The sequence below is a fragment of the Triturus cristatus genome, chromosome 12 (assembly GCF_964204655.1).
Source record: "Triturus cristatus chromosome 12, aTriCri1.1, whole genome shotgun sequence".
NCBI classification, from domain to species: Eukaryota; Metazoa; Chordata; class Amphibia; order Caudata; family Salamandridae; genus Triturus; species Triturus cristatus.
In genome coordinates this window covers 642,641,522-642,654,470 of record NC_140595.1, presented here as the reverse complement: position 1 = coordinate 642,654,470, position 12,949 = coordinate 642,641,522, and the positions used below count along the sequence as shown (strand labels likewise).

The following is a 12,949-nucleotide window of genomic DNA, read 5'->3' as shown; positions in this document are numbered from 1 at the left end:
CAAGAAACTTATTCTTAGTTGCATTTTGGTTAAAAATTGTTTTTAGTATTTCTCCACCACATCAACTTACCTTGGTTTAATTATATCACAGAGAACTTTCCTAAATGTAGCTTGAAGAATTTTGTTTCTATTGGTCAAGATCTTATTTACATTTTTTAATATGCACATAGGGCAGATGTCTCTTAAGATCAAATCTTGGTGTTTGGCCGTTATTTCTAATCAGTGATAGATTTACCACCATTTACAGGCATATGGTTTAATGTATCAAACCTATCCCGCAGGGGATAAGTCAGTCAGGCTATCCATGGACCAAATGTTCAAACCATTTTTTGCAAGATTTATACTGTTGATCCACTACATTCTGTCCAGTCTCTCCCTCCTATAGATAAGAATTGAGGTGTACCCTTTACTTGCAGTCAAGAAGATCGTTTTTCATTTTGCGAGGATGATGCTAAAAAAAAGAAAATACAGAATATGTTTCTTTTTCTGCAATCCAGCATGCAGATGTGGCATGGCTGGAGCAGGGAGTAAGAGTGAGCAACAGCACAGCCCAACATACCAAGCCTCTGAATTCTCTGGATGGTAAAAAGAGGACAGGTCCAGGTGCCATCTGGTCTATTTTGTCCAGCTTATGGTCCAAGGCAGAAGTGGATTTTGCCACTTTTTCGTAATTTGGACCTGAGGAATGACAGCATTGCCCTTAAAATACTCCGAAGTAAGACAAGCTAGTCCCTTGTCTTTGCGGTCTGTATTTAATGTCTATGTGGAGGTTAAGACAGGAATAAGGTGTCCCCGTAATGGTGCTGTGTACCTAATGTTTTAACTTATTTTATCCTGGTTTTATTGTAATCTATTCAGTGGGATTTTCTTTTCTTTTATATGCCTTGTATTTTTTTCTTGCTTTTATATATTTTGTATTTATCTTGCTCTTTTAGGCCAAATTAAAGATGTTGACTGACTTAATGGTTTATCACAGAACACAGCAAGATGTATGCTAATAGAATCATGCAGTCTGGGCAAATGTTCAGTTCTCGGCCTAGCCCAGGAAGATAAGAGAGCTGACCGGAATTCAGGCTGTATTTAGGGTGACTACATTTTCAAAAGTAGTAATCGAAACTTCCCATATGCTTAATTGCTGTGGGCTGCAATAAAGAACCTCTGGTTTGAAAGAAGGAGCCAAAGCTAATGGACCACTAGCTCTTTTGCTTTCTAAAAAATATGCTTACCTTCACCCCATATTGCTCGCTTATGAGAGAGAGAGAAAGGACTGGTAAAAGTGTAACAGAGTACTTCAAATGTCATTTGCTCAAACATTCTGCTAGGACGGTAAGCTTTTTGTGGATAGACGTCTAATCCTAGGAGAGGCTTTATGGATGTTGTTGATTAAATATAACTCTAGAAATTGAAGACGGGTCACAAGTACATTGCTGTACTCCAAGCGTTTGCATTTAGTTTTTCTCCTAGTCAAGTACAAATGTAAATGCATTTCAGGGTGAGGATGGCAAGCTACCATCCTCAAGACCCATATTCATTGGGTGTGTAAGTGAAGAAATTCTTGCAGGTTAGAAGTTTTTACTCCCTAGAGAATAAAGTAAAAAAACTTATCAATTGTCATAGAACTTTAGTATTGTACATATGCATGTGGAAAGGTACATCCATTACACTTTTGGGTGTCATTGTACTTGAGCATGTGACTACTGCAGTCTTTCAACATTTGAAGCTTGACACCGGGACTCCTGAAATACATGCGAAGTCAGAACGTTAGGGCAAATGTAGGAGTTAACCTAAGCAAGCACATTTCTGACTTAAACATTTATTTTCTGCATTTGACACGGAGTATTCAGACGTTCCGCATCGTATATATTAACTGTGTGTAGTCCAAACAAGATGGAACCATATGGCATTGCTGGCAACCATTTAATAAGATGAAGGCCAAAAGTATGATCGAAAGCTGTGTAGCTCGGGCAGCCAGCTTCATTTTCAAGGTATCTGTGAATAGTGAACTATAGTCCATCATCTTTACCCACAATAATCCTATAACTGCGCTGCCACTTTCTTTTCCTCCTACATGGCCATTGACCCTTGCTGATGGACATCTTAGGAGGATCCAACTTCATGCCACCATCAAAATTTGGCTCAAAGCTGCCATCAGAGCTTATTGGAGCACATAAGGGGCCCTTGCAACGCAGAGGGAACCGATTGAGTCCTGGCCATTGCTACGTAGATGCTCAAAAATGTTAACTGAGCAGTAGTATTCAAAACTGGGTCTGATTTTTGGAAGCTTTCGCAGCCCAGTTAACTGGTTGCAGCCCAAGCTCTTCTATGTTCCAGGCGTCTGTCATCTAACCTAGACCCAGGTAGCTGCTTCACTGTACCAGCGCAAACTGTTCAGGGTTCCACCTTGAGCCTTTGGGGCAGGCTGAAGTAGTTGAGAAAGGGAGTGGGAAGAAAGACCAATGGAGTAGTTACAATCTATTATTTTTATCCACATTTCCAGCCCATGTTGCCTTTGCCAGGTGTCTCCCACCAGTCAATCATGAGCTCACAGACTACTTCTGAGTACCTCGTTGCCTTGAGTTCATTTTCAAATCAGCACAGGGTCTCATTAACCTTTTAAAGTGAAGGGACGTTTTTGTTTATTTTATATTATCCTCAGGCTGCAGATAGCAGGACCTGATAATGAGCAGTGCTCAGTCAAATGTATGACCCAGGCTGGGGCAACTGAAGCACTGAGGTATTTAACTCCTAAATAAAAGTAATTGTCAAATCAATATTGGAGCTTGAGAACAACATGATGTTTCTGAATGCTTTTGAACGGGAGAAAATTAAAATAAAGAGCTACCTAATGATTAAGTTAACTCTTCATTTTAATTTTCTTCCATTTCAAAGTGTTGCATTCACACGCAGTAGGCTTCTTGCTCCATGTGGTCAGTAGACACGGTGTCAGATTTATAACTAAAAAATTGTCATTTTTTAAATGAGAGATAGTTAAAGTGAAATAAAATATTTATATAAAACATTAATCCTTAATGTCTTTCTCCGCTTTCAATTAAGCCAATTACTTCTTAATGTTTTATGAAGCATGTTTTATCACTTTAAATTCTTCCCATTTAAACAGATTCCTGAATTCGTCTGTTCTAAATATTGCACGGTGTCTACAGGCCACAGGGAGCAAGATGCCTGGTGTTTGTAAATGTGACACGTGAAGATGGGAGAAAATTTAAATAAGTTTTATCAAATCCATATAAACGCAAAGTTAACTCTTCAGCTTCATTTCAAAGTGTCGCCGTTACACAAAGTAGGCATCTTGCTCCCATAGCTGGTCGACACGGTGCCCTATGCATAACTGAAAAATGCAGCAATTATTTCAAGTGTGTGAAATTTCAAGTGCAGAATTTTTTTTAATATTATGAACATTTTTCGGCGCTATAAATGTCTCCCATTAAAAAAAAAATGGCAGTATGTTTGTGTTATCCACGTAACGGTGCCACATATGGTGAAAGGTATGTCCTGTGCATACGACACAGGCTCTCCGTCACCCATGCACATATATCTTATTCATACACACCCGTTCAAACATTCCCAAAGACTATGCTCTTGCTGACCCACATGGCAGCCTGGCCATTGTGCCCCTAGTCAAAAGTATTTTGTTCAAACCATAGTATCTTGCCCTGTAGACGTTTGGCTTAAAGTCAAGTGAAGCTGGGCGCCGGGGTGTCTGGTAACACTAAGACAGCTACTTACTCTACTTGTGCCTATCGAGATAGCCATTTGGTGTAATCCGTACAAATCTGCCCCTCCCAGCGAGATAAATCATTAGGAGAAGCTTGACCTGGGAAAAATTGGGACTGGTTCAGTAGTGAAGAGTTAACTTTTGGGAATATGTTGGCTTCATAATATGCGCACGCACAGGATAGTTCCTCTTTATATGCTGGCAGATGTGTAGCACCTTTTGCAACTTTTATTCTTGTGAAATTAAAGGTTCTGGGGCACCAGTAGGAACTATCTTTGCGGAAAGCCCCCGATATAGGAGGTTTGTGCCAAAATACGTGTGAAAGGTTAAAAGATAAATCTGACCCTTTTATGGAGAATATCTTAAAGAACTGGGCAAAGGAAAAAGGCATGAAAAATAACCCCATGATTTAGAATGAAGACTGTGATCGGAGTCTGAAAGCAGTATGGGGTGCACATTTTAGAAAAATATGGTTTTGTGCACAATGCTTAACTAGTTATTCCCATGCATATCTTCAAAAATGTAAACAGAAGGTTTTGGAGACTGGACTCATATGTTATGGTCCTGCCCAATACTCCAAAATTATTGGCACAAGGTGATTTATGCAAACACTTGCCTAGGTCTATATATTACAGCTGAGGCTCCCTCTGTATTAATGGGCAATTTTAGCCTCTTGTGGAATTAATCTAAATGGACACACATATGTTGGTTCACAGCTGTAGCAATTGCTAGATCTGTGATCATAGGCTTATGGAAAGCTCAAAAACCTCCCAAATGCCTACTGTGGCTAAAATGATTCAATAAAACTGTCTCTCCTGGAACATGTATTTTAAATACATCGCTGTGATGCAGAACTTTGACACATTAAGAGGGAGCAAAATGATTTTATATAAATGTATGATTCATGAGTTACTTTAAAACAATCTGTGTACCTTTCTAATAATCTACTTGATGGATTAATAAGAGTACTGTCACTGCTTCAGAAAATGTGAATTATTTTGGCTATAATGATGTATTTGTATCCTCTATCTGTAATTTTATTAATGTCTAGGTTTATCAACATGATTTTTCCTGATTATTTTGTGCTAAAGCATTTATTTTTTATCACATACAGCAATCCTGTGCATAGGTTTTAGATGAGCAAAGCCACTTTCATTTGCACCATACCTGCTATTTATGGAAAAACACTGATGATGTAAAATACTGGACTTAAAAAGGGTATGCTATGTGATCTGCACAGAATAATTTTCAGTTGCCATTTTAGCAAATCCCTGCTTACTTCTGTTTGTATCTCTTGTACGTGCCTTCTATTTCGGACTTTGTTGTGAGCAAGAGTATTTTGCTTTGCCATAAAGTATTTTAATAGATACATTTGTTTTATACCCTCTTCACGTCCTTTTGCTCTTAGCATATTTTTGTTAATTTATGTTTGCATGCTTTTGTTATAGTAGGGGAGAGCAGTGAACATGGAGGAGCATTTGTCTCACACATTAAAAGGAAGTATATAGTGTTTTAAGTCTGTTTTTGTTTTATAAGATCTAGAAGTAATGTGATTAATTACTTTTTTCTGATCTGGCCTGACAGCAAAGCTCTGTTTCCAGTCAATTATGTGGGCATTACTATAGAGGGACTTTGGCTCCGCCCACATGTTGGGAGCCAGGAGTGCATGTTTTGATCGAGCCGGAATTGTATGCTTCCACAAGGAAAGTACTTGCCCTCTTTCCAGCTCTGATCATTTTGTTTATTTATCCAGCAGCCTGAGGTCACACACATGCTATTTCCGTTGTAGAGGGTGCACCAGAGAAGAAGTCAGAATCACTTAAATAAGTCCATAAAGTTTCTTTTATTCTTCACAATAATCAAAGTTTTGGACATCAGCCAACGCATTTCGTTCCATAAGAACTTCATCAGGGCTATTAATAAAAATAAAAGGTTGTATTCCAAAACGCGTCCAAGTATAAACAAGCACAATTGAAAATAATGACAGAAGGAAACCCTATGATCCTGGGTCATATCTTGAAGAGAGAAATCCTGATGTTTTATTTTTAACCAAGACTTGGCTTAACAAAGACACAAACTTTAATATTGGCCAGTCTCTGCCCCCTAACTATGTCATTCAAAGGCTTGACCGCAATATAGGTCGCAGAGGCGGCTTGGCCATAATCCATAAGGATATCTTTGCGTGTAGAACCACTGCAAATCCTGTGCCCGATTGTGAAAGTATGTCTTTTGTGATTGATCTATCGCCTACATACACTTTTTCAGGGATTCTGGTCTATCGACCTCCAGGCCCACTGGTACTTTTTAAGAAGGTCCTACCGGATGTGGGAGCAAATCTAGCCAGTGCTTCCCCTAATTTTACAGTTTTGGGTGATTTTAATCTTCATTTTGATGATGACCTCTCCACCACCCCCTTAGAATTAGCTGACAAACTGTCAGGACTGTCGCCGCGCCAACCCAAAGATGGCGCCTAGAGAACACGCATGCGCGGAGGAGTCAGGCAGGAATAAGAGCCTGGCTTCCCCCGGAAGAAGCGCTTTGCGTACTAAATCCTGAAACCCCGTTTTTCGAAGCTCTCCCGTACTTTGCTTGGATTTCGTGTCCCGTTTCTCTTCCTGCCCGCTTTGTCTGCGACCGCCGTTGGACCTCACCGCTGTCCTTGTCATCCCTGACTTGGTAGGGCTGCCCGGCGGCATTAGCAGAGAGGGAGGGATTCCGCTACGGTGTTGTGGCGCGAGACATTTCTTCTGCCTGCCGATCGGATCTGTGGTTAGCTTGTGGCTGACCCAGCGTCCCGCCGGTGGGTCGGGCTGTAGACTCAACGTTTCACTTCCCGGACGGTTTCCACTGTCCCTGGGCCCTGTAATTTGAACGCCGCTTGCCTTTGTCTCTTGAATCCTTGCCACTCAATCTTGGGACTCCGGAACCCTCAGCCTGAGCCCTTGGTTTCGCCGCAGTGTGTCTTTAAGCCTCCCTCTACAGAGTTCCCTGTTCCCTCTACGCGACACAACTGTGAGTACACCGGACAGCAGACGACATCAAGAAGCCTCTGAACTCCGGTAACAATTGAAGGTCGCTCTTTTCCTTTGTTTTTCTTCCCGTCTGTACCTGTGCTGCTTCAACTGCTGCTAGCCCTTTTTACCTCGTCTGTGGCTTCCTGAAATCCAGATTTTACACTTGCAGTGCTATACGCTAGTGGGGAGGGACTCATGGTGAGCTTGAATATAAGTAGCTATAACTACTATCTCTCTCCATGCTAGGTATATATATTTAGTGTGCTCTCCTTGTTCTTACAGCCTCCTGGGTGCCCCCTTTTACATGTTCGCTATACATGAACCAGAAGAAGGGAGAAATAAGGTACAGCACTGCCTTGGGAGGGTTAGATAGAATAAGTCATCTCCCTTGTTAGCTAACCACTCCTTTCTTTTAGCTACCTTACCGTGAAGAGATTGAGGACAGAGACTGTGCAAGACGTTCATCCCCTTTTGTTTCTTCCCTTGTTTTGTTTCCCTTCTTCCCCTAATCACCTCCGTAGTATAGAGTCTGATATGCTTAGGTGGTGGTTGAGGGAAGTTGTGGACATAGTTATCAGTTCCTGGGCGCCTCTGCAGAAACACAGGTGAGATACTTCACCGTCCTAGGACTCTGACAGAACGCAAAGCCAAAAAAGTTATAAACAATATCTTCTGCCCAGGCGCCATGGAACTGAGCCAGGTATCTTTAGCGGACCTGGCGCATATGATCGGTTATCTCCAGGTGGAGACTCAGTCTTTAGCAACCAGGGTAGATTCCCTACAAAGAGACCGGAGGGTGGAGAGTGAAGGAGGTAGACCAGGTTCGAGCGCTGCCTCCACCCCAGAGATACAGGTGTCAACGCCCCAAACCATACCCTTAGCTCCCCCTGAAAGGTTTTTTGGGGACTCTGCCAAATTCGCTGTATTTATTAGCCAATGCCAGTTGCACTTTATGTGCAAGGCCTCGTGCTTTCCCACAGAACAAGCCAAGGTAGCTTTTGTTATGTCCTATCTGGGTGGGGTAGCCGCTAATTGGACCATACCACTTATAGAGAGAGACGACCCCTTATTATATGACTACAATGCTTTCCGTCGTGAGCTTAGGAAGCTATTTGATAAACACACGTTTACACATTCTGCTGACACTGAACTCTTGAATTTAAGGCAGGGTACCAAAGATTTGGCCATTTATATAACCAACTTTAAAAGATTAGTAGTAGAGGCTGGTTGGCCAGAAGAAAAGCGAAGAGCACTTTTCTATAAGGGTTTAAGGGATGAGTTAAAGGACGCCCTAGCGCAGGTGGTGGATCCCCCCGATACTTGTCCAGAGTTAATAGACTTAGTGGTAAAGATCGATCACCGTCTTAACGAAAGAAAGAGAGAGAAGGGTAAGGGGGATTATAAATGGATGCCTTACCGTGAGAAGAAACCTGATACAGAGAAAGGTCTTGATGAAACAGAACCCATGCAAATAGGGACGGTGAAAGGACCATTGACCAACGAAGAAAGACAAAGACGCAGAGATAATAAACTCTGTCTGTACTGTGGAAAATCAGGTCATTTCCTGAGGGAGTGTCCTGTGCGACCAAAACAAGGTTCACGCTCGGAAAACTAAGAAGCCCGAAATCTAAGGAGACAGGAGTCTCGGGTACGTCAGGATTAATTGTCTCCTCTTCTGACCTGCTTTTAAAACAAGCTCGTCATTTCTTTATTAAAGCTTGTATTACATGGGGTCAGCACCAGGTCGTGGTCCCAGTGATGATCGATTCAGGAGCATCGGGGAATTTTGTAGACCTTCTATGGGCCAAGAATCACAATATCGATCAAGTAGCTAAGGCGGTCTGGGAAGATGTAACGACCATTGATGGCAGTACCCTAACCTCAGGTCCCGTTACCCACCAGACAGCACCCTTACGGGTTGACATAGAAGACCAGCATTCGCAGATCATGGTCTTTGACCTGATCGGAGCTCCCAGTTCCCAGTTATTTTAGGGCTGCCCTGGTTGCGTCAACACAACCCTCTTATTAATTGGAAAGACTTAACTTTGGAATTTCGGCACGTATCTAGGTCGAATAACACGTCTTCCTTATTGATCTCTGGGAGTGACCAAGTAGCCTCGAGTCTTGTTGAAGAGGGGTCATTGCCTCCGGTGTACCGTGATCTGCACTCTATATTTGATGAAAAGGAGGCCACCAGTCTTCCTCCGCATAGAATTTACGACTGCCGGATAGATTTACAGGCAGGGGCTCGTATACCATGCAGTCGTGTATATAACCTTACCGAAAAGGAGAACATCTATCTCCGAGAATACCTGGACAAGATGTTACATATGGGGTTTATTCGTCCCTCACGCTCTCCGGCTTCTTCCTCTCTTTTCTTTATACCTAAGAGAGAGGGAGGTCTGAGATGTTGCATTGATTACAGAGCGCTTAATACAGTTACCATAAAGAACAGGTACCCGTTGCCTCTGATTTCTGATCTTCTTGACCGTGTAATGGGTGCAACAGTGTTCACTAAGCTGGATTTACGCGGAGCTTACCACCTCGTCCGTGTTAGAGAGGGGGATGAATGGAAGACGGCATTTTGCACTAAATATGGTCTTTACGAATATTTAGTGATGCCGTTTGGATTGTGTAATGCCCCTTCGACATTCCAGTTTTTCATCAATGAAACCCTCAAGGACATGATCGATAAGTATGTGATCGTTTATATTGACGACCTGCTTATTTATTCCCGCTCCATGGCTGAACATGAGAAACATGTTAGAAGTGTACTTGAGAGGTTAAGAACTAACAAGCTCTATTGTAAATTGGAGAAATGCATCTTCCATGTACAAGAAGTGCCCTTCTTAGGTTTCATCATTTCTCCCCAAGGTCTTCGGATGGATCCGATAAAAGTAGAGGCGATTCATCGTTGGGCAGCTCCCCAGACGGTGAAAGAGACACAGAGTTTCATTGGCTTTGCCAACTTTTATCGTAGGTTCATTTGTAATTTCTCTCAGTTGGTTTCCCCCATTACTGCTCTTTTGAAAAAAGTCGTAAAATTCCCGTGGACCCCGGAAGCGGAAGACGCATTTCAAAGACTGAAATAGGCTTTTACCCAAGCCCCAGTGCTAAGACATCCGAACCCTGCTCACGAATTTGTAGTGGAAGCAGATGCTTCCAACGTAGCTGTAGGAGGTGTTCTCTCACAGTACGACCCCCAGACTGGAATACTACATCCAGTGGCATTCTTTTCACGTAAGCTTACTCCCGCTGGATTAAACTATGCTATAGGGGACAAAGAATTGTTGGCCATAAGAAAAGCGTTTGAAGAATGGAGGCAATACTTACTAGGAGCCAATTACACATTCACAGTATTGACTGATCATCGAATTTTACAATATTTGAAATCTGCAAGAGCCCTGTCTTTGATACAGTTACGCTGGTCACAATTTTTTAACAAATTCGACTTCCTTATTCGTTATCAGGCAGGAAAAAAGAATGGGAAGGCGGACGCCTTATCCCGACTAGGCTATGAAAACGAAGAAACCTCTCCAGAACCACCCCTTATCATAGCCCACGAGAAGATAGTAGGGGGAATCTGTTCAGAGGAAGATTTTCTTGATAGAGTCCGGAGTGAACAAATCACTGCTGATATGAAGGACATAATTGGTTCGAACCCAGTCACATACGAAGCTGGTTGTGCTTACATAGAAGGTGGTCTGGTACTTCCCACTGTCGAGCTACAGGAACAAGCGTTACAGTGGACCCATTCACATCCCCTTGCAGGACATCCAGGGTATGTGAAGACGCTAGAGTCCTTACGTAGACGATTCTGGTGGCCTGATATGATAAAAGACACCAAACTTTATATTTAGCGATGCAGCATATGCGCTCAAGGCAAGTCGTCCACTCAAAAACCAATGGGGCTTTTACTTCCTTTGCCCACACCTCCTCGCCCATGGCATACCATTTCACTCTATTTTATAGTAGACTTACCACGTACAGCAAAGGGACACACTACGTTATTAGTGGTTGTAGACATGTTTTCAAAATTGGCACACTTCATTCCGTTAACCAAACTCCCCACATCACGAACATTGGCTCAGATCTTTTTACAACAGATAGTTCGAGTGCATGGACTCCCGTCAGTCGTCATTTCGGACAGAGGAGCTCAATTCGTTTCCAATTTTTGGAAAGGATTGTGTACCTTGCTAGAGATAGATGCCCGTTTGTCCTCCAGCCACCACCCTCAGACGAATGGACAAACGGAAAGGGTCAATCAATGCTTTGAGCAGTACATCAGGTGTCAGGTCATGCAGTCTACTAGAGAATGGGACGACTTAGTTTGGGTGGCGGAGATAGCTTATAACAACAGCTACCATACAGCTATCAAGACCACACCTTACATGTGCACTTACGGGTATCATCCCAGAACCATCTGTCAACCTGTCTATTCTTCTTGTTCTACTCCCAAGGCCATAGATGTGATACAAGACTTCCAATTAGTGCATCAGGCAGCTAAAAGTAATCTTGAACAGTCAAAGGCTTGGTATAAGGAAGGAGCAGATGCTCATAGAAGACCCGGGCCTTAGTATAAACAGGGAGACAAGGTATGGTTATCTGCAAAGAATGTAGCATTAAAGGGGTCCTGCAAGTTCAAGCCTAGGTTCATAGGACCTTATGAAATACTCAAAGTAGTTAACCCGGTGGCCATGAAATTGGCTCTTCCCCCATCTCTAAAAATCCATCCTGTCTTCCACATCTCTTTGTTGAAGCCTGTTGAGCCAGGAACTCAATTGCTGCCCTCTCCTGCACCTCTTCTCATTGACGAGGAACCAGAATACGAAGTGGAAAGAATCATAGACTCCAGAAGAGTCAGACAAAGACTGCAATACTTGATCCACTGGAAAGGTTATGGAATCGACGAGCGGTCATGGGAACCAGCTAGTAACGTGCATGCACCCAGACTGCTTCGCCTCTTCCACAGACGACATCCCGATAAGCCCAGACCCGTGGGAGGGTCGTTGGGAGGAGTGTACTGTCAGGACTGTCGCCGCGCCAACCCAAAGATGGCGCCTAGAGAACACGCATGCGCGGAGGAGTCAGGCAGGAATAAGAGCCTGGCTTCCCCCGGAAGAAGCGCTTTGCGTACTAAATCCTGAAGCCCTGTTTTTCGAAGCTCTCCCGTACTTTGCTTGGATTTCGTGTCCCGTTTCTCTTCCTGCCCGCTTTGTCTGCGACCGCCGTTGGACCTCACCGCTGTCCTTGTCATCCCTGACTTGGTAGGGCTGCCCGGCAGTATTAGCAGAGGGGGAGGGATTCCGCTACGGTGTTGTGGCGTGAGAGATTTCTTCCGCCTGCCGATCGGATCTGTGGTTAGCTTGTGGCTGACCCAGCGTCCCGCCGGTGGGTCGGGCTGCAGACTCAACGTTTCACTTCCTGGACGGTTTCCACTGTCCATGGGCCCTGTAATTTGAACACCGCTTGCCTTTGTCTCTTGACTCCTTGCCACTCAATCTTGGGACTCCGGAACCCTCAGCCTGAGCCCTTGGTTTCGCCGCAGTGTGTCCTTAAGCCTCCCTCTACAGAGTTTCCTGTTCCCTCTACGCGACACAACTGTGAGTACACCGGACAGCAGACGACATCAAGAAGCCTCTGAACTCCGGTAACAATTGAAGGTCGCTCTTTTCCTTTGTTTTTCTTCCCGTCTGTACCTGTGCTGCTTCAACTGCTGCTAGCCCTTTTTACCTCGTCTGTGGCTTCCTGAAATCCAGATTTTACACTTGCAGTGCTATACGCTAGTGGGGAGGGACTCATGGTGAGCTTGAATATAAGTAGCTATAACTACTATCTCTCTCCATGCTAGGTATATATATTTAGTGTGCTCTCCTTGTTCTTACAGCCTCCTGGGTGCCCCCTTTTACATGTTCGCTATACATGAACCAGAAGAAGGGAGAAATAAGGTACAGCACTGCCTTGGGAAGGTTAGATAGAATAAGTCATCTCCCTTGTTAGCTAACCACTCCTTTCTTTTAGCTACCTTACCGTGAAGAGATTGAGGACAGAGACTGTGCAAGACGTTCATCCCCTTTTGTTTCTTCCCTTGTTTTGTTTCCCTTCTTCCCCTAATCACCTCTGTAGTATAGAGTCTGATATGCTTAGGTGGTGGTTGAGGGAAGTTGTGGACATAGTCATCAGTTCCTGGGCGCCTCTGCAG

General features: G+C 43.5%; 1 protein-coding gene across 5 annotated transcripts in view; it reads left to right on the top strand.

Annotated features, from left to right (window-relative positions):
- The window catches only part of MEAK7 (MTOR associated protein MEAK7), a 240,542-nt gene that overhangs the window by 70,862 nt on the left and 156,731 nt on the right, over window positions 1-12,949 (top strand). Inside the window, exon 1 of one of the 5 annotated variants that reach the window (XM_085636842.1) lies at window positions 4,848-4,951. The exons of the other annotated variants lie outside the window; for them this stretch is intronic. The gene's annotated coding sequence lies outside the window, so the exon portion shown is untranslated. Of the gene's footprint in view, window positions 1-4,847; window positions 4,952-12,949 lie in introns of those variants that run through there. 5 annotated transcript variants of the gene reach the window in all.